At 41.7% G+C, this 26266-nt stretch overlaps 1 protein-coding gene across 1 annotated transcript in view; it reads left to right on the top strand.

The window, feature by feature from the left end:
* Positions 1-26266, top strand: part of GRK5 (G protein-coupled receptor kinase 5) — a 165672-nt gene that overhangs the window by 2060 nt on the left and 137346 nt on the right. The window lies entirely within an intron of this gene.

A 26266-nucleotide genomic window follows, 5' to 3' on the forward strand; every position in this document is an offset into this window, starting at 1 on the left:
CAATACTAGTTTAGATTTCAGTAGACGTGAGGAATACTTTAAAGGACTGGTATTAATTACAGTTATTGTGTGTTGTTTTCAGAGCGCCAATATTTTGCAAGCAATTTTAAGTGTGCCACTCGGTTTTATGGCCCTTTCCTACCATTCTCAGCAAGATGATAACAGCAACGCTGTTTTGTTGTGTTAAAGTCACATTAAAGAAGCTGTTAGCTATGACTCAAATGGCAGAACTTTATCAAGATTTACTCCAAACTATATTCCAACTTTTCTTTTAACCGCAAGTGAGGCTGCAACAACATTTTTTTGAGGCCTGGTGCTTATTTATTTTTAACGCTCTTTTGGAGGGGGTGTGAAATATTTTGAAATGAAGAACAGGGGGCAAGTTATGTACCTGACATCACAGCCACAAGTATTATGCCTGTATTGCGTACGCTTCCACATTTTTAGTTATCGCTGCAAGCCGCTGTGAGTAAAGTATTTTTAAAATTTGTGGGGAGTAATGTAGGTGGATGTCATTGCAGAGGAAGATGATGGACAGCATATGGAAGACCAAAAGTAAAAAATAATTAATATATTGAGGATTATGGTATCTAAAAATGTTTGTTCCAGGTCCTGCAGGCTCCATCAATAGATTTAGCTGGGTGAACATGTAGCCGAAGCCAAGGATGTGCATGTGTGTTTCCACTTGTTAAATCAAAAGTCAAAGCTGTATTAGCTCAATTACATGCTGGTTGGTGCCTGCGATGTGGTAATTAACATCAGAAGAAGGAAAATGATGGGATCCACTCTGCAGATGTTGGCAAAAGCAAATTTTTATCAGAGTTGCAGGGGGAACACAAACTCACTATCAGTAGCAAAAGGGAAATTTCAGATTAGTTTCAAAGCGAGGTTTAGGTAGAACTGCAACACAGAGTCCAGCGGTGAGGACTTTTGTAAGGGACTCAGAAGTAGGGCTGAGTGACCACCACAAACATTTTCTAGCAAATATTGGTTTAATTTTTGCAACTCATTTGCTTTGGCCTTGGTAGCATTTTTTTTTTTTTTTTTCTGTGGTCCCTTGTGTAAGTTCCTTTGTGACTAAGTTTGGACTAAAGCAAGCCCCGATTCAAAGTGAACTTTTTAGCTGAAATACCAGGAAACAAGTTTTATAACTGTTGTACAAATACTTGCACTTGAATCCTGAGGATTATGACGAGAAGCACACCCAGAATTAACTGATGCCATGTGATACATGAGTAATCTTATTAGAGCAATGAAAAGAATAGATGCATTTCACATCAAAAATGCATTTCATGGAATAATTTTGAACAGAGAATAAATTTCAGGAAATCTTCATCGTTTTGCAGAACGTGAAGTTTTTTGACACAAAATTACACGAGTTACTTGTTATACTCACAAGTCTGCCAGTCTGAATGCGTTAAAAATGGAGGTTTATTGCATTTGAAAGTTCATTTATAATTTATTAGGAACAAATTTATGCGGTTTCCTCAATTATAATTTCTCATTTCTTGGGTGCAAAATCCCATTTCACAAATCACTAGTCCCTTTTAGGACTGAATAGAAAATACATCTGGTTTAATTATAGGAACCAAATAGGTATCTAGGACTATCTCATATTGCCTGGGGAAAAGAATAAACAGAGAAGGGAAGACAAGAAAGATGAGAATAATAAAAAGAAAAGCAAAATAATAATTGAAATAATTTTGGGTTGAGTAAGACCCCCAAATTATGAGGTGGTGAAACATTTATCTGGATTTTTTTCATGAGCATTCTTGTTTCTGCATCTCAGCAATGATGTCTGAACCACAGAATCATCTGCTGTTGGTAATGGAGATACACCATGCTGCTAGTGATGGATCCCAGTTGGTGAATGAATCCAAATTAATTTTCCCAATTTAAGGCTGCTTGACAGAGGACATCATTAGAACCAAGGAGCCAATGGAGGGGTCCAGGAAAGATCAAGGGCTGAGTCTCCCAACATTTCAGAGGAACTTTAACAGCCCTAACCCAGAGAAGATTTAAAACACATCCAGAGGGTCATGACATTTCCCCTGCCTGTCAAAAACAATAAGCCGATAAAAGACAAGTCTTTCAGAGAGGCTGATGATTAAACTGTGATGTTTGTATGAAAAACAAACATTATGGTCAAATAAGCATGACCAAGGCATGGTGATCACCTGGATACTCTTCCTCATGATCCATTCCTTCCTGGCCATAGGAGCACTCTTCCCTCTTGTTACTTGCTGCTTCTGTGGACATGAGCTTTCTGAAATGCATTTTAAAACCCAAATAGAACTTGACTCTGAAATGGCAAAATCCTTTCCAAATTTGTGCAAACAGACAATTTCCACCACTTCAGATTTTTAGTGATAGCTAAATTAGTCATCGTGGTTATGGTTTTAAAACAGCCAATTTGAAAAATAAACTATTGTTTTTCTCAGACCTGGGGTTTCTAAAGTGCAAAGTTTACCATGTAAACCTGGTAAAAGGAAAGAAAAAAATCAACTTTCAACCATTAAAACACAATGCAAATAGATGATTTTTTTTTCCCTTTTTAGGTAGACTGGAATTATAAAATAAGCTTTTTTATGGCATCCAGGCAGAGCCTTTGATCAGTCTAGCCAAGAGGGGCAACACCTTTATATGTATATCTCAGAATTTTGTGATGAGTGCACATTGATGCCATATAACATGCAAAATGTGCCTCTTCATAAATTGCTATATTTTTAACTTGCTTTTTCAGGATGATCACAGGCAAGATTTGTGCGTGTCCTTGTTGGCAAAAGACTAGCAATAAATCCTAAACAAGAAGCGTGATTGCTTTCCAAGAACTTGGCTGCAGAGCAATTGGAAAAAGGGCCATAGAACAATGAAAAGCATATTTTGAAAGAAAGAAGGTGACTATAGTGACAGCCAAAACCCTGTGGAGAATATGATTATTGCAACTTAACTTTAGCGACTTCATTAACCAGTGCTTTGAATGCAGAATCTAAGGTCCTGTCCTGCATCCCCTGATATGAAAACAAAGTGCTTTGTAAGGAAAATGTTGTCTCTCTAAGCGGAGGAAGCTTGTGTGCAGTGACTCAGTTTAGTTTTCTTTTTTGGAGTTCAAGAGAAGCTCTCACCACTGCAATAGCTTTAAAAAATATTTCAAGAATGGAATCAGCCATTACTTCAGATGCAACAGGGTGCTTTTAAGCAGTTGTTTTTTAAAAAAAGGAGATTTCTTTTCAAGCCTGCAACCATTTCTTTCCGGGGGGGAAAAAAAAAATATCCAGGAGAGTCCAGAATATTTCACTGTATTTTAATCAAGGAAATTCAGAAAACAGCGTTCTTCAGGCCTTTGTGAAATGAATGTATAACTGATGACTTCAAGATCTCCTTTTACAGAAAGGACTTATTTCTGTAGCCATACCTAGCTTAGAGCAAGTGTGTGTGTCTCTGTGTGTGTGTATTAGAACTGGCTTGAAATCCCTTTCCATGTTTGGTGTTTTGTTTGGTTGGTTTTTTATAGCAGGGCTGATGTAGAGGAAGTTAGAACTGCCCTTGGGGGGCACTCTGTTCTTCTGGGGTTCTCCCTGTGCCCGACTGCACCAGTTTGCAGTCATGGGCAGCAGGTCCTGGGGTGCGGCAGAGCTGGAGGAACCAAGAGCTCTTCCACCCAAAGTTCCTTACTGAAGGGGGACTATGGCCCTTCATTTGTGTGGCTGCTGTGGAACTGTGATGTTATGACCTAATTGCTATCTAGCCTGTTGGGTTTGTAGGCATTTAAAAAAATATTTTAGTACTGAGCTGTGATGGTCTCTCAGGTTATTAACACATCGAAGCTATTAGCTAGTAAAACTTCTAGAACAAATGTTAACTATGGAGGTTTGAATAGAGCTACTTACAGCTGCTCCATTAATCTCATGTGATTGCTTTCCTCGAGTGCAAATAAATCTAGGAAGAGACTGCCTGTCTTTGTTATCAATATGTTCCTTTTCTGAGAAGGTTTTAACTTAGTGTTGCTGAAACTGTCCACTTGGAAAATAATTCTCAGTATTTGTACAAGACATAGACACAATTTTGTGACTGTGTCTAGCTTTTTGTATTAATTAGGAATATTCTGAGGTAATTTAGGCAAACATGTCTGAAAGAGGTGGTTTTAGGGATGCTCTACTCAGAGTGTCGCCAGGCCACAGCACTTGGACCAAACTCACACGTGTGTCTGTGATGAACAGCTCCAGAGTGAAAGCCTCAACCACAGTCTCCCCCTGAGCTGGGCACCACCACAAGTGTCCGTGCCTTTGGCACCAGTAAGTCGGTGCATGGGTGTGCGCTGCCCCATTTTGAAGGCAGTGAAGAGGAAACAGCTAAAGAGGAATGCAACAGCTCTGACTCTGCTGTTTCCAGGCCCTGGGGGTATGTTATACCTGTTCAGTAGCTGACCTTGCTTCCTTTTTCCTTTATACCTTCAGATAGTACAATGGGTTACTGCTGGAGAGAAAAAGAAAAAACCAAACACCAAACCAAAAAACCCACAAACAAAACCCAAAACAAAAACCCCCATCCCTGCATCATTTCGGTCTTGCTTCTTGGAAGATGAGCTCCCTTTCCAGGTACTGCTCTGCTAACTAAGATCTGCTAATGGTTTATCTTTCCCCAACTCAGAAGACGAACATCTGCGTGCTGAGGACTTTGATGCTTGCAGTGAAGGGTCTGAAGTTGCAACCGTGTATTCAGACTTACTAATACTCATGTGCTCTGACTCTCATAAAAGCTGAATGCTAGGATGTAGTCAGGGTCCTTCTGCATGTGTAGAGACAGAAGTTGTAGTATTATTGCTTGGCTGACATGTATTTAGGCATGGAGTTGATTCTTCTCCTATACTATTTCTATACTATTTTTATGCCACTATTACTCTGTGAATGACTTCTGGTTTGTATTGATCCAAAGAAAGCTACTGAAGCTCTAATTTAAGTGCAGGTAGTGGTGCTAAAGTCAATGGGACTGTTTCCATAGCTGTAATATTCACAAAATCATGTCAAGATCCATATCGGTGCACTGAAAAAGTTTAAAAGCAAATTATTTTATCAAAGCAGTTACTGTCTTTATAAAGTATTAGTCAAATCCAACCAAATAAACAAGGGTTCTGGATAGGAAATACAACCCTTCCATCCTTTTTTTTTATCAATGAAAATGGGAGTTAAGGATCTAACTTGCGCTCATCTATGAGATCTTCCCCTGGATCTCTATTTCAGAAATATTCTATGCGCTGTATTAGTTTTCTGTGTGGCAGTGGGTATGAAGAGAATTGACTGCTCCTTATTTTTACAGGCACATGATCTAAATGATAACAAGATGATATAATCCTAATATTTCTTTAAGACCACAGGATGTGAAATTAAATTAAAAGGCCAGGAAAATAAAGAACCCTGCAGTTTGATTACACTCAGCTGGATTATCTTTGTAATTATTTTGCTTGGAAGATTTAAAAATGCATACTGCTTTGTGAGAGAGATTAGGCAGGGAAACCAAAATTAAAGTAAACATTCTAAAGAAAATATTGCAAAGATGATGGGTATTTTACTTAATTTTGAAAAAAAAATATAAAAATCCATGAGTTGCCTCTTAAAATGAAAGGATGGAACAAAACACAGGTGAGGGGGAAGATGGATGAGGCTGCAGAGTCTGTAGAATTGGCTCAGCTGCTCCTAGTTCATATAATGTCTCTCCAGATATAGCTGAAAAGCTGTCACAAGCATTTATTCAGGAAAGAAGGGCAGACTAAAGGGAGTAGAAATACACATAAGTTCTCAAGACTTAATTTGGACCTGGGAGTGAATAATACAAATAATATTAATGAAGGAAGGGTGGCTGTGCTCTAGGATGAAAATAATTGTTCACAGCTAACTTCTCAGTGGCACAGTGAAGGATGGAAAATTTGTATATCCATCATCTCCCACACCTAGAGGTGTGCATGAGTCCCCCCATGAACTTCATGGGGGGTCCACTGGGTGCTTGGAAATGCAGCTTCCTTGTGCTCAGGGATCTGTCAGTTCTCACTGCTCCAGTGCTGTTCCAGCCAGTCAAACTGCACCAATATAACTGAGATAAAACTAGTAGCAGTCTTTGGGAATGGCCTACTATGTCATTTTGTCCCTTGTTCTCCATGCATTTTAAGGTTTGAAACAGTTTTGATATAAAAATGGCACCATTTATGTGTTGGTCTCTTGAAGTTTTTTCTTGTAGTCTAAGAAATCTTGATATTTCTGTTTAAATTTTCTTTACTCTCAATTCCTTACTCACCTAATCCCTTTTGTACAGTTTTCATTCTCCAGGTACTTTCTGTTTCTCATCAGTTATAATCTTGCTAAGTTTAGCAGGTTTTGCTCGTTCCTTCTTCCAGCGTGTCAGCTTGGATGGTCCACCTCAAATTTTGTACAATCAGTCCTCAGGTCAAGGTCAGTCCCAGCGGTGGGTTCCCAGGAGGTGTGTCTAGGGACAGAGTTGGCTGTGCAGACACTCTGAATCTGCTCCTTACCCCAGCCCACCTCAAAACCAGCTGAAATAGCTGGTCAAACGGAAGGGCCCTGGGGAAGAGGCAGCACTGAAGGGGGTACATCAGAGTATTTCTGAGTAGTTTCCATCAGTGAGGCTCTTTCTGGAGTTGTCCTGAGGATGCCAAAGAGGCAGTTGACAAGCAGTAGCAGCTGTTTTTGCGTTGGTTATTATCTTGGATCCCACCGAATGCATGATTTCACTATGAACTTGGCTTCTCCTGGCAGGCTGAGGTTATGCTACAAGTTCTAGAAGTTACCTTATTTTTGGTACAGTACCTCTTTTGCTTAACTGCTTGGAGCCAACCTCTACCTTGTGTGGGCATGTAGCACAGTGACTCCTGGGATGCTGTTTACTAGCTCCCAGTGCTCCTGAACCATTCCCTTTTTCCTAGCTTCATTCTTCCAGTGAATAAATTGTTTCTTCTCTTTGTTGCAGTAGTCTAATTTTTTTTTTCTAGACCAAAATTCCCATATTTTACTCTTCCCACTTTTCTAATCTTTCTAGTTTATTTTTTCTGTCCTCTGTTTCTGACACCAACTTTGAATTTGAGAAGTCTTTGATGTACTGTTTAAAACATATTTAATTAGATTGGATTAAATGTCAGTTTACTGGACACAGCTAAGGCTTTATATATTTTCTCTCTTGTGTTATCCTCAGTTGTTCTTTGGTCAGTGTTTAGTCTGTGTGACAAGGCTCCTATCTAAAATGACTGAAGTTGTGGGGTTTTTTTCCCCCACGCTGTGCATGTGTTATGGAGACCTTCATGATGCTATGTGAAGTCTTTATTTACAAGAAAAGCTTTAGACTCTGCCTGATTAAGCGCACTCCCTCAAGTCTTATCTAGCCATCTAGTGTGTCCCAGGAAAGGACTAACGGCAAGGAGATTGGAGAAACTCTGTGACGTTACAGTTGTGTTCACTTGGCAGCATCTGCGGAAGGCACTGGTGGAGAATCTTATCTTGTGAAAAAAGTACCAAAAAAAAAAAAAGAGAAATGCAGCTGGAAGCAAAGATTCAGAAACAAAGGGAACATGTCAATGATGCCAAGTGAAAACAACAGCAATGGGTGACCCTTCTGTCAGAATACTCCCATAGGCAGTGCAAGGGAACCGACACTTTACAACAGGCAGATGAGTTGTAAAGAATGGGTGCTATGCTAAATCATCATTTAGCCAAGGTTGCCAAAATATCTGTGTAAGATACATATATATATTTCATATTGATGCTGTTCAATGCCTGTCATTCAATTTTGTCTTAGGTTCCTCCTGATTTCATCTTCCTATTGCTTTCCTTCTGTTCCCTCATGGGTTTGGTTTTATTTCTTACTGGGGATGATGATTAGATTGGGAATTCCTTTCAGCCACTGTAGCTTCTTCCATCTTCTTTAGTTTTGGTTGTTACAGACTATTTCTTTATTTTCCAGTGCTCTGGGTCTCTATGAAGTTGGTTGCCTTTGGTCCAGCAGGAGAGATTCTAGTGATAAGCACACTAAAAATCGACAGGGTTGCTTTCTATAGGAGCAATCGTGCTACTTGCATGGCGAACCTTTCTCCAGCAGAAATCCAATGGAACAACCTGACTCTCCTGTTGCGAAGCATGACGCAAAAATACAGTTGCTCACCCCGCAAGTTTTGCAGAGGAAATTTCACTTGGCTAATAGTTCTGGAAAATTACGATTATCTGAACACTCAGCCTTAATCTTTTTACTATTAAAAGAAGAATGGTTGTCCAGTGCAACATTTGGAAGCAGTGAAAAAGCTTACAGATACAGGAGTCTGGGCTAATCTATGAATAAACCCTTTCTGTCTCCCTCCATAGCAATTCCACATTTACATTTCATCTCTGAATCATGATTTTGCATTTTCTAAGGATGCCAAGTTATAAATCAGATGTTAACTGAGAATTCCTCATGAAACACTCATCTGGGAAAGTTTGTGCTTTGTTTACTTCACCAGCAGCTGAGTTCTAGGAAGAACTATCCAGTTGACTTACATATGATGTAAGCTTCTCTCAGGGTTACAATACACCTTTCCTGGAAGCCTTGTGCATTTAGTGTGTGCATCATCTTTCACTGTTTGCTCAATGAGAGACATAGGAATTAAAAGAAATCCCAAACAAACAAAAAACTAAAACCCTTCAGCTCTCTGGTTTGGAGAGCTGGTAATAGAGCAGAAAAATGTTTGGAGAAAAGTTGCTTCTTGCCATGTGTCATTGACTGACACTGAGGAGCAGCAGGTGCCTGTGGAAAGGCATGGATAGAACAGTCCTTCCCCAAGCCTATTTTTTCAGCCTCCCACTCCAGGGACTTCCTGAGCAGAAGGTGGCTTTGCCCTATAGTACTTAGAGGGATCTGTCCTTTATGAATTTATTTAATCAATTTTTTGACCACATTTATCATTTTGGCCTGAGCAGCTTCCTGTGGCAGTGAGTTCCATCATGTAACAAAAGCATGCAAACTTCTCCACATGTGTACTTCTTGAGGGATTCTCAGTTGATGTATGACTTACGTTTTGGCATCCTCAGAAAGCAGTCGTTGTGAAGATGTGGAAGTCTCTTGGAGAGGAAAGAAAGGGAATTATCTGCAAATCAATCAAATACTTCTGTGTTTTGTTGTTTTGTTTTTGGTTTTAATGCGTTGATTTAATTGCTTCTGCCCTAATTTCTATTTGGTTATTCATGATTTTATAACCCTTAGTAGTCTTTGTCCAGGAAGAAAGTTCCAAGTCTTATAATCTCTGTCCCTTTGCATCTTCTAATTAGGTATCCTTTCTGAAATGGCTGACCGAAACTACACATCGTGTGTGTGCACCATGGGCAGTGGCACAGTGGTGCTGACCACTTCATACTTCGTTCTTGTCACAGTCTTAACTTGATGTTTGTTTGCTTTTTCTCCCCACTGTCACAAGTATTCATTACTAGGCCTACTGACAGCAGCCTCAGAAATTACGTCTCCTGAGCTGCAATGTTTAATTTAGAGCCCGTCATTTGGTGTATATAGCAAGAGTTGTTTTCCTTCATGTGCAATACTGTGCTGACACAGAATTTAATATTTTTTTGTTCTAACTCTTAAGTGATTCAATACTGCAACATACTCCTGCAACTCTTCGCAGGCTGTTTTTGTTAGAGCAGTCCTGAAAAAATTAATCTTGGCAGCAAATGTCATCTTGCTATTTATCTCTTTTTCAGACCGTTTATGAATACACTGAATAATCTGAGTCCTGTCGCAGATCTCTGGGGCATCCCAGTAGCAACCTCGGTCCCCTGTCAAATTCTTATCCCTGATTTCCCATCTTGTCAGTGGCTACTGACTCACAACAGGGTCTCCTCTCCTGAAACAGTTTAGTTTCTTCAGAGTCGTTGTGAAGGGCACTGCCAGAAAAACACTCTTCAAAAGTGTCACCTGCCCAAGCAGCTTTGACTAGAGCCAACTTGTTCTAGAGGTGGAGAAAAAAAGCAAAAACCTGTGAATGAAAATGTTGGAATTTGCCAGCTGATGGCAGTATTCGAAGGAGCCATCCCTGTGACATCTGAGGATTGGCAAAAAAAATCAGGGTTGTCCCAGGTGAACACTGTTAAAATGGGCACTGTTCAAATTTACTCATCAAATCTCTGACCATCTGAGGCTGTCGTAAGGTCAGTGATCACTTCTAATGCCACGGAGGAGCCTGATACATACCAGTAGACTACTGGCCATAACGTGATTAAAGATAAACCCAACCCAAATCTCCCACTCTGCCCCCAAACTGTGCCAATCCTGGGGGGGAAGTGGTTTCAGGTAATTATTCTTCAGGACCTGTTCACTAAATACTTACCTCTGTCCATGCATATGTGCACAGGATCAACCTCTTTCATCAGACACCCTAACTTGAAATTTCTAGCAGGTCTTGGGACGTTTGTTATTCTGGCTCATACAGACCTCCAGCTGCAAATTGTTTATTTGGCTGTGAAAAGTCTATGAAGTAACAAACTTTGATGGATTCAGCATATTGTTTTCTCGTCCTTCTTTGGGATGCTGTCTGCCTCCAGCTCTCATGGGAAACACATCTCTCTTACCGTTTATCATAAATATTCGATGCCTGAATGAATGCCAGTGTGTGTAGCACAGGTACGAGCTGCGCTCTGCTATGACCACCCTTTCGTGGCAGTCTGCGCTACAAACAGATTGCCCGAAAGTAATGGCGTAATATGCCTGCACAATGCTTTAATGTTTAACCTTGCTATGATTTCAAGTTGCTAATAGTTTATTCTTGCTTATTAGCAGCCTACAGGTTGAATAATACTGTGACACTGGGATTATTCATGGAGTCAAGTGAAGGAAGTAAACCCTGGCTCCATGAGCATAGTTGGGAAAGCAGATAGAGAAATATATTATTTCTTGTGTGACCTCTCTAGGACCTCCTTGTGGTGGTTGGTATAAACAAACTGGTAATTGGAAAGTTTAGAATAAATAGAAGGCAGCTTTCTAAAACTTATGGATGTGCTATGTAAATGACCCTTCCAAAATGAAGCTCAGGTCTATATGTTACAGATCCTTTTCAAAGGGATTGTTTGAATATATTTTTAAGCAAACATTTACCAGATGTGTGAAGGCATGAAACTTGTTTAGAAGCCCAGAAATATTTTACAAGGTGAAGACAGAGCATGCTTTTGTTTGGAGTCTTTGGCCTAAATTTTCAAAAATACTTTGTATTTTTTTTTAGTATTTTGGTTTTTAAATACAATGAGTTGAAAAGGAATTAAAATTGGGAATGAAATACTGGATATTATGCTCTGTTAAAATGTATATTCTGTGCAAGGAAGAGCCAAATATGAGAGGTCTGGCACATTTCTAGGGCCAGATCCTGAGGAGGGTGGGCAGTGAAGCTTTGATCTTGTTTTGCCAATTATAAGGCCTAGCATAAAGGACACAGCCAGCATAAAGATGAACCAATAACCAAATTATATTTGATACACAAGGGTCAGTCCATGGGGGAGCGCTGGGGGGACAAACAAGTTGGTCAGATTATACATAATTGACATCAATCCCACTGACCCCAACAGTGACACCGCACGACCAGCAATGGGTGGGATAAATGGTGCCATGCAGTCTGCCGTAGAAGGGACGGGAGACAACAGAGTCAACAAGCCAAACACATCAGACCAAGGAAGCCACACACTGAATCTCTCCACAGCCCGCGTTTACAAAAGCCAGACCTGAGTGGAGCCCAGTCCCAGGGAGGCGGGAGATCCTTCCCAACAGGGAACTCTGCACAGGGCATCCCCCTCACACACAGACACTGCCCCTCCTGCAATGGTCCCAGCTGTTATCCCTCAGTGGGAGCCCTGACCTTGGGTTACTCACTGCGGGACCCCTGGGGCTCCTTTACCCAATGGCTCTGTCTGCAAGGCCCCACCCTGGGGGGTAGCCTAAAGGGAAACTCACCCCCCTTTGGGAAGGGCTGTGGGAATCACCCAGATGTCAACCTTAATTGGGGGCTTGGGGTTGAAACCCCAGCATTTCAGATCTTTGCCCTTTGTTAATCTCCAAGTTTGAGGTTATCGCTCAGGTGCTATGATGCAGTGTCAGGTTTTGAAAGAGGGAGCATAGAAGGCTGCAGTGCTGCCCGTGTGAATCTGCTAGTGCAGGAGTAAGCTGAAGATGCCATCCTATAAACGCTCAAGCAGGTAAATAAATAAATTTCAGACATGAATAGTCCCATAAGGTGAACAATTTGTTGACAGAGGCAATCAGAGCAGTTGCTCGTCAGTGAAAGTAAATGCATCACATCCCAGGCTCTTGCCTGTTTGCGTAAAGAAAGCTGCATTTTATGTAAGTAGTTAGAGGGCCTGGCACCTAATTTCAGCAGATAATTGTAGGAAGACTGTGTTTTTAAGGAGGTTTTGCTTGTTTCATTAAAAATGTGATGAGATTTGCAGACACTTCACTAACATAGGCCTGCACTATTACCACTGGATCTTTTAATCTGTGTTGATAACAAATCACAATGTGTGTTTTTAAACAACACAAGCAATGTATGAACTTCTCTAATTTATCATTGCAGATGAAGTTTCTTTTGATCTTAGTAGATGAAGTTCAGCTGGAGGATAAAGCTAGTTTTCAGGATTGCATAATTTTGCACAGGGGTGAATTTTGCTTTTAGTAAGTCTTACTGTTTTGCCCTGGGGAGGGGGAAGAGGAACAGCTTGACAGGAATCAGTTGTTTTGATTTAAGAGAATGTGAGGAAATGGCATCTTCCAATAAATACAGATTGTATTAAAGTTGAATACTATGACAAATAGTTTAGACTTAGAACTTCAGATTTGGTATGTAAGCAGAGCAACTCTGCTGAGATTTGTGTGCATTGCTAAGATTAATGAAATATACTTTGTGAAGAAGGGCAATGATTCACAGAGTAAAAATAGGCAGCATCTTAAAGAGCTTGTAAACACAGCTATTAATTTTAGGACTAGAATCTTATACCTTTTGTCTTAGTCTAATGCCACCGTACTCCACAACAGTATTCAGTGGGTACAAATTCAGCTCTTAAATAGCTTTTAAAATAGATTTTTAAAAGTGGCCACAGTTGTGTTTTTGTTTGCGTGTTTTGTCCATCATTTGAAATATCTTTGTGATACTTCTAACGTATAAAATATTAATCTCTTCCATTTTAAGCCATCCTCTACACCACAAACCCTGCTTGATACATTTGCCGCAGTCAGTTGGTAATAACTATTACAAAAGGAGCCACAGCTGATGTGCCCCTTCTTTTCTACCTACTTACCTCAGGGTTTTGCAGTTGAAAAAGTATTCCTTGGTGTGAGTCACTAAAAAGATCTAGTGATAATTTTTTCCTCTTTTTTTCCTCAAACACCCCCCCCCCCCGCTTAAGGCTTAGTCTGATGCTGTACTTCTCTGTACTTCACTCTGGATTTGAAGGAAGGGGAATGACTTTCCTCTTCTCTTTCATAACCTCAGGTTTTGTAATTTTTATTAATTCTTTTCAGTATCAGAGAGAAGCTTTCTTTGGCTTGATGCAGCTTTGTGGTGATCTTACCAACAGCTCCTGTCTTATTCCACTGTCTTGGTTTTCTGCATGAAGCTTTTTTTTTTGTTTTCTAAAGAAGGAAGTCTCAGAACTTGATCAGGAGCCAAAGGCTCAGTTCAAGTTCAGTGGTATTAATTTTTATCTAATGGAACACAGTGAAATCACCATTATTTTTCTATTGAACCCACTGGCCATGAATGTCCTTTTTTTTTTTTTTTTTTTTCCATCTAAGCTGAAAGCACAAGAAAATATATTTGGGTGCCAGCTCCTTTCACTTTTGACAAATAAGCCAAAGGCCCAGCTCACTGCTTATGCGGAAACATTAAAAATCACTTTGTATCAATGGGGTTAGCACATTGATCACAAATACAGTTTGCTGTGGTCTGTCTGCATCTGTGACCTTTTCAGGCTGGAGCAAGCAGGTGGTATGGCAGAGTGGGCATAGAGACTCGCCTGAAAGAAGTTCATCCAAAGCCAGGAGTTGTGAAGAACATGAAGGTCATTACAAGTTTTCCATCCTGAGCTGCAGCTAACGTGCTTTATAGACCTGATGTTCTTTAAAACGCTAAATACACCTTTTTGTATTCCTTTGAGAAGTAGGCAGATACAACTGGAGACATAGAACTGTGTGAAGTCTGTATGTTTTTTGAGTTTTTTTCCTCAACTTTTCCATTTACTGTTTTTACCATTCTTGCAGGATCTTGAACCTCTGTTTTTAGACTGACTCATCTTTAACTCATCACTGAAGAGTAACCTGCCTATAGGAAGAATCAGTCTAGTTAACCAGAATGGTATCTGGATATTTAAAACATAATCAAATGCCTAGACTTCCATGACAAAATCTGCAACAACTGGCATAGACCTGATGGTAGTTTGTGCTCTGACTCTACCTTGTTTTAAAAAATGAAGCAGTGTTATTTGACAAGCAGCTCTCTTTCTGGCCAGGGGTAATCCATATGCCAACGATTACAATGTAGTGAGAAGTGATGGGATCTGACCTGTGCTTGTGGGCATACTGTCACATTTATAAATGTTCCTGTCTGTAGCTATCTAAGTATTCCTGTGGTGTTATACTACATGTTTTTCATGAAGACTTTCTTATATATAGAAGTATTGTGCATCATTTAGTATTGCAGAGGCTTATTCCTTTGCCTAGCTGTTCTCAGTTTAGAAGTTGTTTGGAAATGGTCTTTTTCTCTGGTCACTATTTATTCAGAATGGAAACATTCATCACCTTGCTGTGCAGCCATGCAGGGGCTATAAGGTGTTCCCAAGTGCTGTGGACTCATCACCTCGGCAGTCTCTTACAGAGAAGCAAGCCAAACAGAGATGACTTACTACCCTGCTTCCACAGGGCAGAGAAAATACAGTTTCAGGAGAGCCCCATCTTGCTGCTGTAGGGGTTAGCAAAGACTGAGCTGTGACTCAAGGCTTGTCCTCCACAGCAGGAGCTGTGCAGCCCCTGCCCCTTCCTCTGGCTGAATATTAAAGTTGAAATCCAATCCTTGGTGGATCTGACTCTTGTTTCTTTTCCCTGGCTTTGCTTGCAAGTCACACTGAGCTGCATGGGGATCATCCAGTGTCTTGAGTTGTTGGAATGTTTGCAGCTCACTGTAATTTTGAGTAAAGCTCCCCGAGAGGAGGCTGGAACTGGTCTTTGGGCAGGGTGAATGGTGGAAGCTCCTTTCCCTCTGCTGCATCACCACTGCTGTGGTGCAGTGCCATGTACCCTCTGGCATAGGCTCAGCTCCCTTCCCTGGCAGCCTGGGGAGGGAGGGCAAGGCAGGAGGGTTCAGTCCTACAGCCCCTTTGTGCAGCCCCTGGAGAACAAGAAACTTCCAGGTCTGGGAGACATAGCAGGAACCTGCAGCTGTTTAAGATGGGCCTGGGATCAGTAAGCAGGTGAGCAATTTTGTAACCATAAGTAAACCCTGCACCTGGAAAGAGGAAAGGACTTGGGAGACTGAAACAGATCACCAAGCACCATTTTGAGTTGTGTATCCCAGCACTGGCATATAAGACACTGGGTTTTATTTCATCAATGTAAGTCATGATAGGCGAGGCTAGAGAACAGGAGAATGGTCTCTACTCCCAGTTAGCTTTTGCACATCTGAGTCACGTGTTTAATCTTTCATGGTCAAAATCTCTTCTACGACAGACCTATATTCTGTAAAGCAGCTGAGCTTAAGGATCTAATAAAGGGTTATTAATGCAGGTGTTTCTATTACATGGAAAACATAGAGTATGCAATAACATTCTCTTCTGCTGTAGAGCTGCATGTGGTTTTTATTTTCTGTGTATAAATCAGCAGATTTTGTTTAGTAGTAATTTGTAATACATGGATCGGTGTATTCTACAGTAACTTACCCTAATTATTCAGGAATCATCCCCTATTTAATTGTTATGACTAATTTTTCAGCCTGGTTCTTCAATTAGCTGTGGCATGTAAGGAAGTAAAAAAATGCATGTCATCATTAATTATCTTATGCAGCAGTCATGATTAATGCCAGACTAATGTCCAAGGAGATCAAGGAACATTCCTATAGCTGACACGCAGGCAAATTTCCCTTTGAAGTCACTGTAGACTTTGGCTGATTGAAAACCTCAGGACTATGTCCAGATCTTTCTTCTCAAAATTAGGTAATCCAGGTGAATTCTTTCTGTTTCTTGTGATTTTTTTTTTTATTTTATTACTGCTTTCTTTGTTGTAGCATATCATGTTCTTTCCAACACTAAAAGCAAGCACACCTCACATTTTCTTAAGTATCCTTATTTGATGACCAAAATTTGTACTTTATAGGAATGGCTTGATTAAATTCTGAAAGCTTTTGAAAATCTTGTTTTGCCTTCTGAGTTTTGGACTGCTCTGTGCTTACATGTGAAAGGGAATATGTGCACACCTTTAAGTTGATAGTATCCTCCTGCAGAGTTTATAACCTTACAGTAAACTCGTATATTTTGCATTCAGCAATAGTTAAAAGCATATAGGCATGAAAAAGCCTTATGTAGGCACTTAACCTTCTCTTGCAAAGTTAGCTGCTAGTGGTTATGTTGACAGCTCAGTAATTTCACAGAAGTAGCCATTAGCGTTTCCTGTCCTCATGAACTTTAAAAATATTCATTATTTACTCCTGATGATAGTATCTAGTAGTGCAGATGCAGCATCCTTTAGTACTGCTCAGTATTGGCAAGAACGGTGAGAGGTGATGCAGTCTCTGAGCAACATAAAGCTTGACTGATGTACAGACCCAGGTAGGCAGAGAGCCGGGGTAAGGAGAAGCACCTTGCATGTGGTCACACAGAGGGTCTGGGCAAGAGACGGCGGCAGAACACAGGTCCCTTAAGCCCCGATGAGTGTCACGCTTGCTGACCTCAGCTCCCTGTCGTAGCAGGCATTTACAGCCCCCAAGGTTAATTCATATTACTTCACCTCGCTTCTTGACTACAACCTGCAGAGAAGGTTGTCCTCTCATGCAACGAACTTCTGCTTGTTTGAATTCTTGCAAATGTTTCTGCAACTGTGAAAGCATTCTACCATAGTTGCCGTGACATGATGTTGTAGGAAAAAAGTGTATGTTGGTTGTAGAGAGCTGCTTGTTTTCTACAGACAATTTACCCAAGCAGATCAAGATCCGAGATTTTTGTAAAATATAAATACGATAAAATACAGTGGAAAAACAAGAGCTCCTGCTACTGTAGCCGCTTATTGAACTCACAGCTAAATTGAGATGGAACATGCTGGCCACCCCATATGAAAGCAATGGCATTCAAATGCGTGGATTTTGTCAACAAAGTAATTTACATGAAAACCAGAAGAACTTCTCTGGAAAGCATTGAAGTAGCTGTTATGTGGGAACCCACAGCATCTCAGCACCCTTTTTTTGTTTTTTCCTATTATCCATATCTAAAAATTTATCCAAAGTATATCATTCATCAGGGATACTATGCTCCAAACAACAAAGCTTCTTCCTCTGATTGGACTAAGATTAAATATTTTGGCTTTGTAGGAAACATACAGGTAAAATGTTTTATCAGCTTTTTATAAAGGGCAGCAGAAATGAGTAGTGTTGCGACACTGTTATGAGTGGGAAAACCAGCTGAAATATCACCACTCCAGCCAAAAAAGAGAGTCAATGTGCACCTTATTTAAAACAAATGGTTTCAAAGCTGAACTTAATAATTTGATGATGTGCATGCATTCCAGCAACACACGTCTCTCACTGAAATAGTAATGTAGGCTTTCACTGTCAGCTGGTTTAAAATTTCTACATTTTAAGCTGGGTTCATGCTACATAAATTGGCTTTTCGGCTGCATTTAAAAATGGCAATCAAGATACTTGGTGGCAGAATTAATAAGTTCAAGATTAATAATGCAGAAGTGAATCACGGTCGTGATGTGGTTTTTCACTCACATGGATATTTCTCCTAGTCACAGCTTGTGACCGACTGCTCCAAATGCTTGCGCTGAATTCCGTGGTGACCCCGTCGTATCGGACATGGAAGGTATAGAAGGAAATGAAGAGCAGGTTGGCTTCATTAACAGACTCTTCTCTCACAAGAGGTTTTGGAGGCACTGGAAAAAAGCCAGAACTCTGCAAGCCCTGAGGGAAATGTTTTAGACAAACAACATCACCTGTACCGTAGCGAACTCTAAGCCATTATAACGAGTTCCTCACTTCCATCAGGCATTGTGGTGTTTTCCACGGCCCACAGAGCAATAACCGTGCTGCTGGTCACACACTTATGGGATGTTTAAAACCTAGTATGGGCAATAGATGCCTGGTACAGTACAACACCAACTAAACGTGCCAGATGTGGCGAGACTATCTCTTCACCCATGGTGCTAGGCTTTTGCCTTCTCTTGCAGTAGGGTGTATGGGACAAAGCAGTTCAACTGAGCTCCCACACCCACTCTCTCCCCATGTTACGTCTCGACCTGTGAAGCCTGGACAGTGCCAGCGTTTACTGCAGAGAGCCGTGGCTTCTCTTCTGCTCTCTAGCAGTGTGCTGGAGCAAAGGCTGATGGGCCTGTGGGATCAGTGGTGGACTTTGTGGCATTCGGGGGAGGAATAGGTGAAGGAAGGCTCTGTGCTGGGTAGGATGTCCCATCCCCTGGAGATTGAGGAGGGTAACCTAGTGTCCCAGTATTTGCTGTGCAGTAAAGTCCCTTTAGGGACAGACCACAGCCCCCCAGGGAGGTCAGATTGGCCAAGTCAGGGGGAAGGAGTGGATAGAAGGAAGAGAGAAAGTTTTGGAACCTCAATTCTCAAACAAGAAAACTCAAAACTCCTCTTGTTCCTGGTCTTGGAGGTTTAGTAGCATCACAGTATTCAGTGGATTGTGCCTGTGCTCAGAGCAGTGAGTGGGGCTCCCCTTCATCCAAGTACAACTACAACCTGTTACTAGTTACAGTTCATTACCAGATTGGCTTCCATGAGGCTGTATCAAATATTAGCGTGTACCAAAAAGAAAGTGGTGATGGTAAGTGTTATTTGCAACCTGCTCTTTTGACTGGATTGAACGTTTTCAGACAGTTTAGTAATGTTAGGGCTAGGTAAGCTTTAAATCCACACAGGTGTCTCCATGTGATCTGTATAGGTTGTGAATGCGTGGCTCCCAGCAATAATTACTGCTAGTGAAATATGGAACTAATAAATGTCTCCAGTTAGTGGTAAATTGAAGAATGTATTTTAAGTAGTAAGAATATTGTTTGAACTCCCGTAGGGGTAACAACATGTATCTGTAGACTTTGTTAATAAATAATTATGGTGTAAAATGAAACACGTGGAAAATATTTCCTTTTCTGATTTATAACTTGATTTAAACATTTAGAGACAATGTTCTTTATTGCAAAGGAAAATAGTGTGTATAGACAGGTTATTAAAGATATTTGGTTTTCATCTATGAATATGAATTTGCTCCCCTAACACTTTTGCAGGGGGAAATGTATGCATATGAATGGTTCATCTGGCTTCAGAGTAGAACATACGTAACTTCAGAGTCAACCTCAGAAAGGTGACTCGCAAGCACAATCTGTAAGTTTCGAGAATTCATCTTAAATTGTTGTTCCATGAGGTAATCATCCACAAGTCAGTCTGCTTTAAGAACTAGTCTGGGACCTGTTTCTGAAATATATGAACACCAGTAGGTTTTGCCAATTGGCAGCCAGGGACCTGAAATATCTGTTCCTTCTTAGTACAAGTACACCATGCTACAGTCTGTGATTTAGAAGGTTAGTGTTTGCAAATCATTTATGAAAACTTTCTTTTGTTTCATCTTGTAAAACTTCATAATTCAGCTGCTGCCCAGAGTGTTGTTAGGTGTGAGGGTATTAAGTGCTGCAATGGTTTTGCTTTAAAAACACAGTTTTAATGTGTTTTAGGTGTTTTCCACTCCAAAAGCATTCTTAGAACATGGAACATTTCTCATTACCAAAACTGATGCTGAAATAAACTATGTTTTTTTAAAAAATGTAAGTAACCCAGCTCAGACTATGGTTTTCTATAAAACCTTTCAAGTTGAGGGGATGTAGCAGGCTTCCAGACTTAGGACAAAGTGTTTTGATGCTGCTGATGTTGAAGAGGCAATTCTTTCTTAAATTAATGTCTGTTTAACTGGCGTTCTGACATCACTACCTTACATAGCTCCATGTCAAGTCAGGGTATTATTTTATTTGTTTTAGTATATGTATTTGTACAGGTCATTGCACCTCCTGTTTATGAAGGATACCATAGACTGGGTTTCTCAACCTAAGCATGCCTAAGACAAATACTCATGGAGTCTGGTGGAAAATGTACAGCCTTAATAGATGTGCTGTTATGCCCTGTTGATATTTTTTTTTTTTTTTGGTATTTATTTTGCTCAGAAAGAGAAAACAAGTAATTAGCCAAGAAAGCTCACAGCTGCATAGCATACTCCCCTCTCTCCTATATACACACAGTCTATTGGTATATACAAAACTGGCACTAATGAAACATAAATAGATCCTTTTCCTGTATGGAAAAGACTTTTAGCATTGAATGGGAATGAAAGCAGTAGGATTCTTTGAAGATCCTAGTTATTTGGTTTCCCAGTTTGGACTTTGTGCTCTAAAGCCCTTTGTGGTTCCATACATGGTGCGATGTCTCCATGGGTTTCTTGGGGTTTTTTTTGTTTTACATGTTGAATCTGTTGGGAGATGGGATCCTCTTTCTGGATTTCTGTAGCCATATTATTTGCTGCAAAAATCTAAGCTTGCATTGAATCTAAGCTTCCTGTTTCTAGGCAGCTACAGTCATAAAACCCTAACCTGAGCCTTTGGATATTATTATGGAAATCCTGAAATCATCGTTCTGAGATGAATTGATTGCTTCTAGGTCATTTCAGGAGCTAGTTCGTTCTTGCATCCACAAATGGTGGTTAAAAGAGCCTGCACAGATAACGCTGGTTTTTCAGGGGGGCTGGACCACCACTGGGCTGGCTGGGGACGTGTGCTACCCACCCCTCAATGGGAGCCTCCAGCCAGCCCTTCGGCGGGGCCGTGGGAAGCCGGTTGAGCTCCACTGCCTCATGAGGAGTGACACAGCCCGGCCTGTGATACGGGCTGCCGGCCTGAAGAAGTGCTGTGAGTCAGCTCGCTACCAAGCACAAAGTGAATTTTATCTTCTTTCTTAAAGTGTTGCGCCACGGGAGCGAAATGGTTTTTTTTCCACCCAAAAACTCCAGGAGGAAGCTTTCTGTGCATGGATGCTTCAACACACAGCTGCAGCCCTTCCATGGGCCAAACCTCCTTCTTCTCCCGTGGATTTCAGGCCACATCTCCAGTGTGCTCTGCTTCCAGCAGCCACCCCTGGTTGTGGAATCAAAGCTCCTCTTCCTCCTGGCAGCCGTGGACCCTCTGTCCATGAATCATGACTTTCCACTCCTAAGATCAAAGCCAGGTCCCAGCTGCTTTTGCTGTTATCTCCCCCACATTTTAACTTCTCACCTCAGTTTCTAAAAACAGTGTTGCAGGAGAGGCTTGGCAGGCTCCGAGCAGTGCCTTTCGACACTGTGCTGTCGCCCGTGCGCTCCTCCATGGCACCTGCACCTCATTCTTTCTCAAGCTAAAATAGCCACCCGCTTGCAGACCTGGCTGTACAGCAGGTCTCAGCCACTGGCAGTCACGTCTATCCTGTTCTCTTCTGCTTCTCTGTGAAAAATGCCATCACGTCCTTTGTACTTTCTTCACCTTTTTGAGAAACTAACAAGCGATGCAATGAAGTCATGACATCTATCTCTATGCCTCCATAACGTGTCTGGTCAGAGATGCCTGACGTTCCAGGCATAGCAGGATCTTTGCCATGGTGCCCTGTGCTCTACAAGACCTTGAAAAAAATTCAAGTAGACTTTCTGCATTTTATTTTAAAATGGGGAAAGGCGATTTGGCTTCGGTTAAGACAGGATGGATTGGCTTACGTAGCCTGCATGAAATGTAGCAGAATCCTACCCTTTAATACCATCCTAGTAGGAACAAGCTAATGAATTCCCCATTACTGTTCTTGTAGAGAAACTCAGAAGAAAATAGTTCTCTCGTTTAGAAAAAACAGATTTCCTTTCTAATTCTTCTGTGCTTTTTCAACAATTACCTTTCTGTTCAGGCAGTCCCTTGGCATCAATAGGAAGCCTCCTATTTGAACACCTTTGAAAAGTTCACGCAAGTGGTTAGGGAAGTGCTAGCCCAAGCTCGGCCACATCTTTCCCATTATCTAGCAGAAACCCCTCCTTCAGACTTTTTGCACACTGCTTGGAATTTCCTCTTCTGTCTGGCTGAATTTTTGGAGAGCCTGAGACATTGGCAGTGGCTCTGCAAAATTTTTCTGGGGAACTTGGTAGAAGTTGAGCTGAAATGGTGAATTATAATAAAAGTAAAGAACATAACATTGCATCATTCCCCATGAGACTCGGCTTCTGCTGTCACTCTGCCAGGATTGTGGCTCTGTGTGAATACCTGGGGCTACTGGACCCCCAGCTCTGCAGAGCTGCTCTCAGCAAGTCCCTAAAGGTTTGGGCTCTTGAGGCTTAAACGTAATGCCCTTGTTTAGGAAAGCCTTCCCTTCCCAGGATGTGCGCTAGTAGACTGCAGCAGGAGAGTAGTGTAGAGACAATGATAAATTTTCAAGAGGTTTGTTCTTCCTGTCATCAGGGGTATTGTATACAGGAATCGTTAAACTGGCCCCCAAACTGGTTGCAGTTAGTTGTGACAAATCTGAAAGGTACCAGTGACCAAGTTAAATAGACTGTGAAATGCCTAATTGTTCTGTTTTTCAAACATGCCCTCGCAGTAATGCGCAGTGCTTTAATAACAGTTTCCTTAGAAAGTTCAAAATGTTTTATATGTCACGATGCCAGAAAATTTATCTTGTAGGGAAACAAAGCAAATATGTAATTCTTAATGGGAAACATCACTTTTCTATTCCTTCCTCCTACCTGCTGAAAACACTTCTTCAACTGTGTGTTTGGCCATCTGAAGTGGTGCCCCCCTCAAGATTTTCTGTCTGCGTCTCCCTTTCGGCATGGAGAATTTCAGTCTGTTATCGTGGCCCCTGGTTCCTTTGTGTATGTGGAAACAGCTGTTGCCACATATTTATCATGAAGTCATGAGCAGCCACGGTGTGCAGCCCAGCAGCAGCAAGGAAAGCCTCGCTGGCCACAGCAGATAGTGGAACCGTAAGGGCAATCATGGGTGCGTCGGTCCCCGCGCTGCCTGGGGACTCTTATCTTGCTGGGAGTGGGGCCAAGCTGCAGGGAGCTCTCGCTTTGTTTTCTGTCTTCAGTGGGCTTGTGTCCCCCACCAAAACTTTGGACCTAAAGTACAGCACGCAGTCACGTCAGAAAAAAGCGTCAGGGAAATACTGGATCGGGGATAAGGTGAGGACGTAGGCTGGTGTTGAGATCTTAATTGTGCTTGCTTGGCAAGCTGATAAGGTGGCTGGAGCCTAATTAGAGACTGGCCAGTCGGCTGTTCTGGGGGACAATCGATGTTCTCGGGACACAATGGGAGGGGAATTGCATACTCACACGCACACAGAGAGAGGAAGCTTCCACTTGACAAAGTGGATATTTTTTGCATGTGGTTACTTTCTTCCAGTTTCTCCACTGTGTATTGGCAAAGAAACTCTCGGTAAAAGTAGTCAGAGGAAGCGAAGGTACAGAAAGGAATCAAAATGGCTAATCACTGAATAACTAATCCCGTACTGTCTCTGTATGACACATGCACGTTATACATACACATACACAGAGAAATATGCATTCACCAATGTAACAGATAATTGCAGAGAATTAGTCCCCTTGTGCTAATGGCTGAAACCACTTAAAATTCCTGGGGAAGACACCAATAATTTCTTCCTAGTTGTGATTCCTCTTCCTTTGCTGCAGCCTTTCTTGGGGTGCTCAGTGGGCCTAACTGCAGTAAGCTCCAGTTCTTACTTCTTTATCTCAAGGTCCACGAGCTCTTCTCCCAGTGCCATCACCTCTTGTTTGCCTTGCAGTACAGTCTGACATGTACGTAACCTTCTTTGTGCCTTTTGGAACGCTGATTCCTGTACAAAACACCTCCCTCTCCATATTTCCCCACAGGCATCTCTTCAAGGAGTGTGACCTTTTATCTCCTGCAACTTTATACATTCACAATTAAAAAAAAAAAAAAAGTGATGTTTTGAAGAACGCTACAAAAGACCATGAAGCATTAGGACCTCTTGTAAATGTTTTATGATAAGTACTGCTCGGGAATCTTTTGAGCACACCTGCACTACATCTGGCTCTCCAGTGAAGGCTTAACTTGTTTTTCTAAAGTGTTTTAATTTTTAATTATATATATAATGTGGATTATTTGTGTATTGTATTAGGCACATAAGAATTGTAGGCGATTGTGCCTAAAAAGAAGTAGTGTCTCAGACTGTACTACAGATCTCCATAATCTGGATTTTTTTTTTTTTGTGGCAATAGCTAAAGCCACGTGACTGAGGAAGGCATAATGCTTTGACTGTCCCATAATAAAATATTTGGGAAGGTTTTTTTGTTGCACTGTCCAGGGACCGCTGGACAGCTGAAGTCTGATGCTTAGCACCGATTTTTGATGTGTTTGACCCAACCACCCACACATGCTTCCTAATAATTTGCTAGAGACACAGCCCAGTCCTGTCTTCTCCCTCTGAGAAACTGAACTGCCACACCAAGTAACCTTCTGCAGGCACCTGGACAAAGTAGCTAGAGAAGCAGCTAATCCTATTCTTAGCTCGGCATGCTAGTTATCTGTGAGAGGACAGCCTGCCAGAAATGTCTGGTGACATATTTGGCCAAGGGAGGGAGGTTTTTGCCAAGATGCTGTGGGTGCTGCTGCATGGAGTTGAGTTTAGAAGGAGAAAAGTCTGTGAAATGCGAATTCTAAAACACAGCTGTTGTTAAAGAAATAAGGAGCTGTTCCCAGTAACACAGATATATTCAAGATACAGATATTTTTAAAAAATTATTTTTTAAGTATCAGGAAATTAAACAGTAAATGCTGCGGTGTCAGCCAAAGTTAACTCTACCTAATACTTTTGGCTTGGCCACCAGAGGTGGTAGCAAGCTGTATGCGCAGTTAAATGCTGTTTTTATTTCATTTCATTTTAAACTTAAAGCCCTTTATGCAGGTTAAACATTCTGGGACTTGTGCTTGACTGTCACCCAGCAGTTTCGGCTGTGTGTGCGTAACCCGGCGGTGAGTACGTGTTACAGTTCTCCCTCTGTGCCTGGTCTGGAGCAGTTATAAATTTGTTAACAGTTTCAGGAGGAGAGCCTGGCTTCACAGCTTGCCCAGGAGCAGCCTGTGCTCGAGGTCGCCCGGCAGTGCCTTTGCTGGTTCGGGATGGCAGCTGCTTATAGATGCTCATCAGATTTTTGTAAGCCACTAAGGAAAAAACCAAACCAGCAATTTAAGGCCAGTTGCAATACCTGGCAAACAGCTGCTCTATGTTGTCTGAAATCAGGGCTGCTTCGCTGCAGGGCATTCAGTCTGCCCAGGCTCTGCCAGGCATATGGCAAGGTCCTCTGAAGCATCCATTCGCTTGCACCCACCCCACCCCACTGGGGACTCCTATACCAGGAACTCCCTGATGGGAAATACAGCTTGTTCCCTTGGTGTATTTCCAGTAACCCCAAAGTCAGATGCTGAAATCAGGTGGTGTGAAGCTTTCCCTCAGCTGCCTGAGCCCATTTCTGCCCCCACTGCCTTTGGCTGGGTGCGGAGGGGCTCTGCTGTCAGAGCAGAGACCTGCCTCCTCTGCTCCCATCCTTCCCTGGGGAGATAATTCTCCAGTGAGAACTCCAAAACATGGGTGGCAATTATTTTTTTTTTTTTTTCTCCTGTATTTTTTAGCAGCGGGTGCCAGCCAGGATTTGGGCTAACCCTGCAGGGGTCAGGATGACCCCGGTGGGCACGGGAGGGGATTTGGCTGTGGCAGTCCCTCAGTGCCAGCACTGTCTGGGCTGGGGCCGATGCTAGCAGGATCCATCACTCCGGGGCTCCTCCTGGATGACCTCAGTCACGTAGTGCTCGAGCTTGAAATCTTCAGGTGCTCCTGCTTCAAACTGGGTGCGATTCTGGTGCCGAGAGTAACCCGGTTATTTAGGATGTGGTGCCATCTGAAAGAACATCAGTGTGGAGACATGAGGTGACTGTGACTTCTGCATTGTTTGCG

Source organism: Athene noctua, chromosome 5, assembly GCF_965140245.1.
Source record: "Athene noctua chromosome 5, bAthNoc1.hap1.1, whole genome shotgun sequence".
In the NCBI taxonomy this organism is placed as follows: domain Eukaryota; kingdom Metazoa; phylum Chordata; class Aves; order Strigiformes; family Strigidae; genus Athene; species Athene noctua.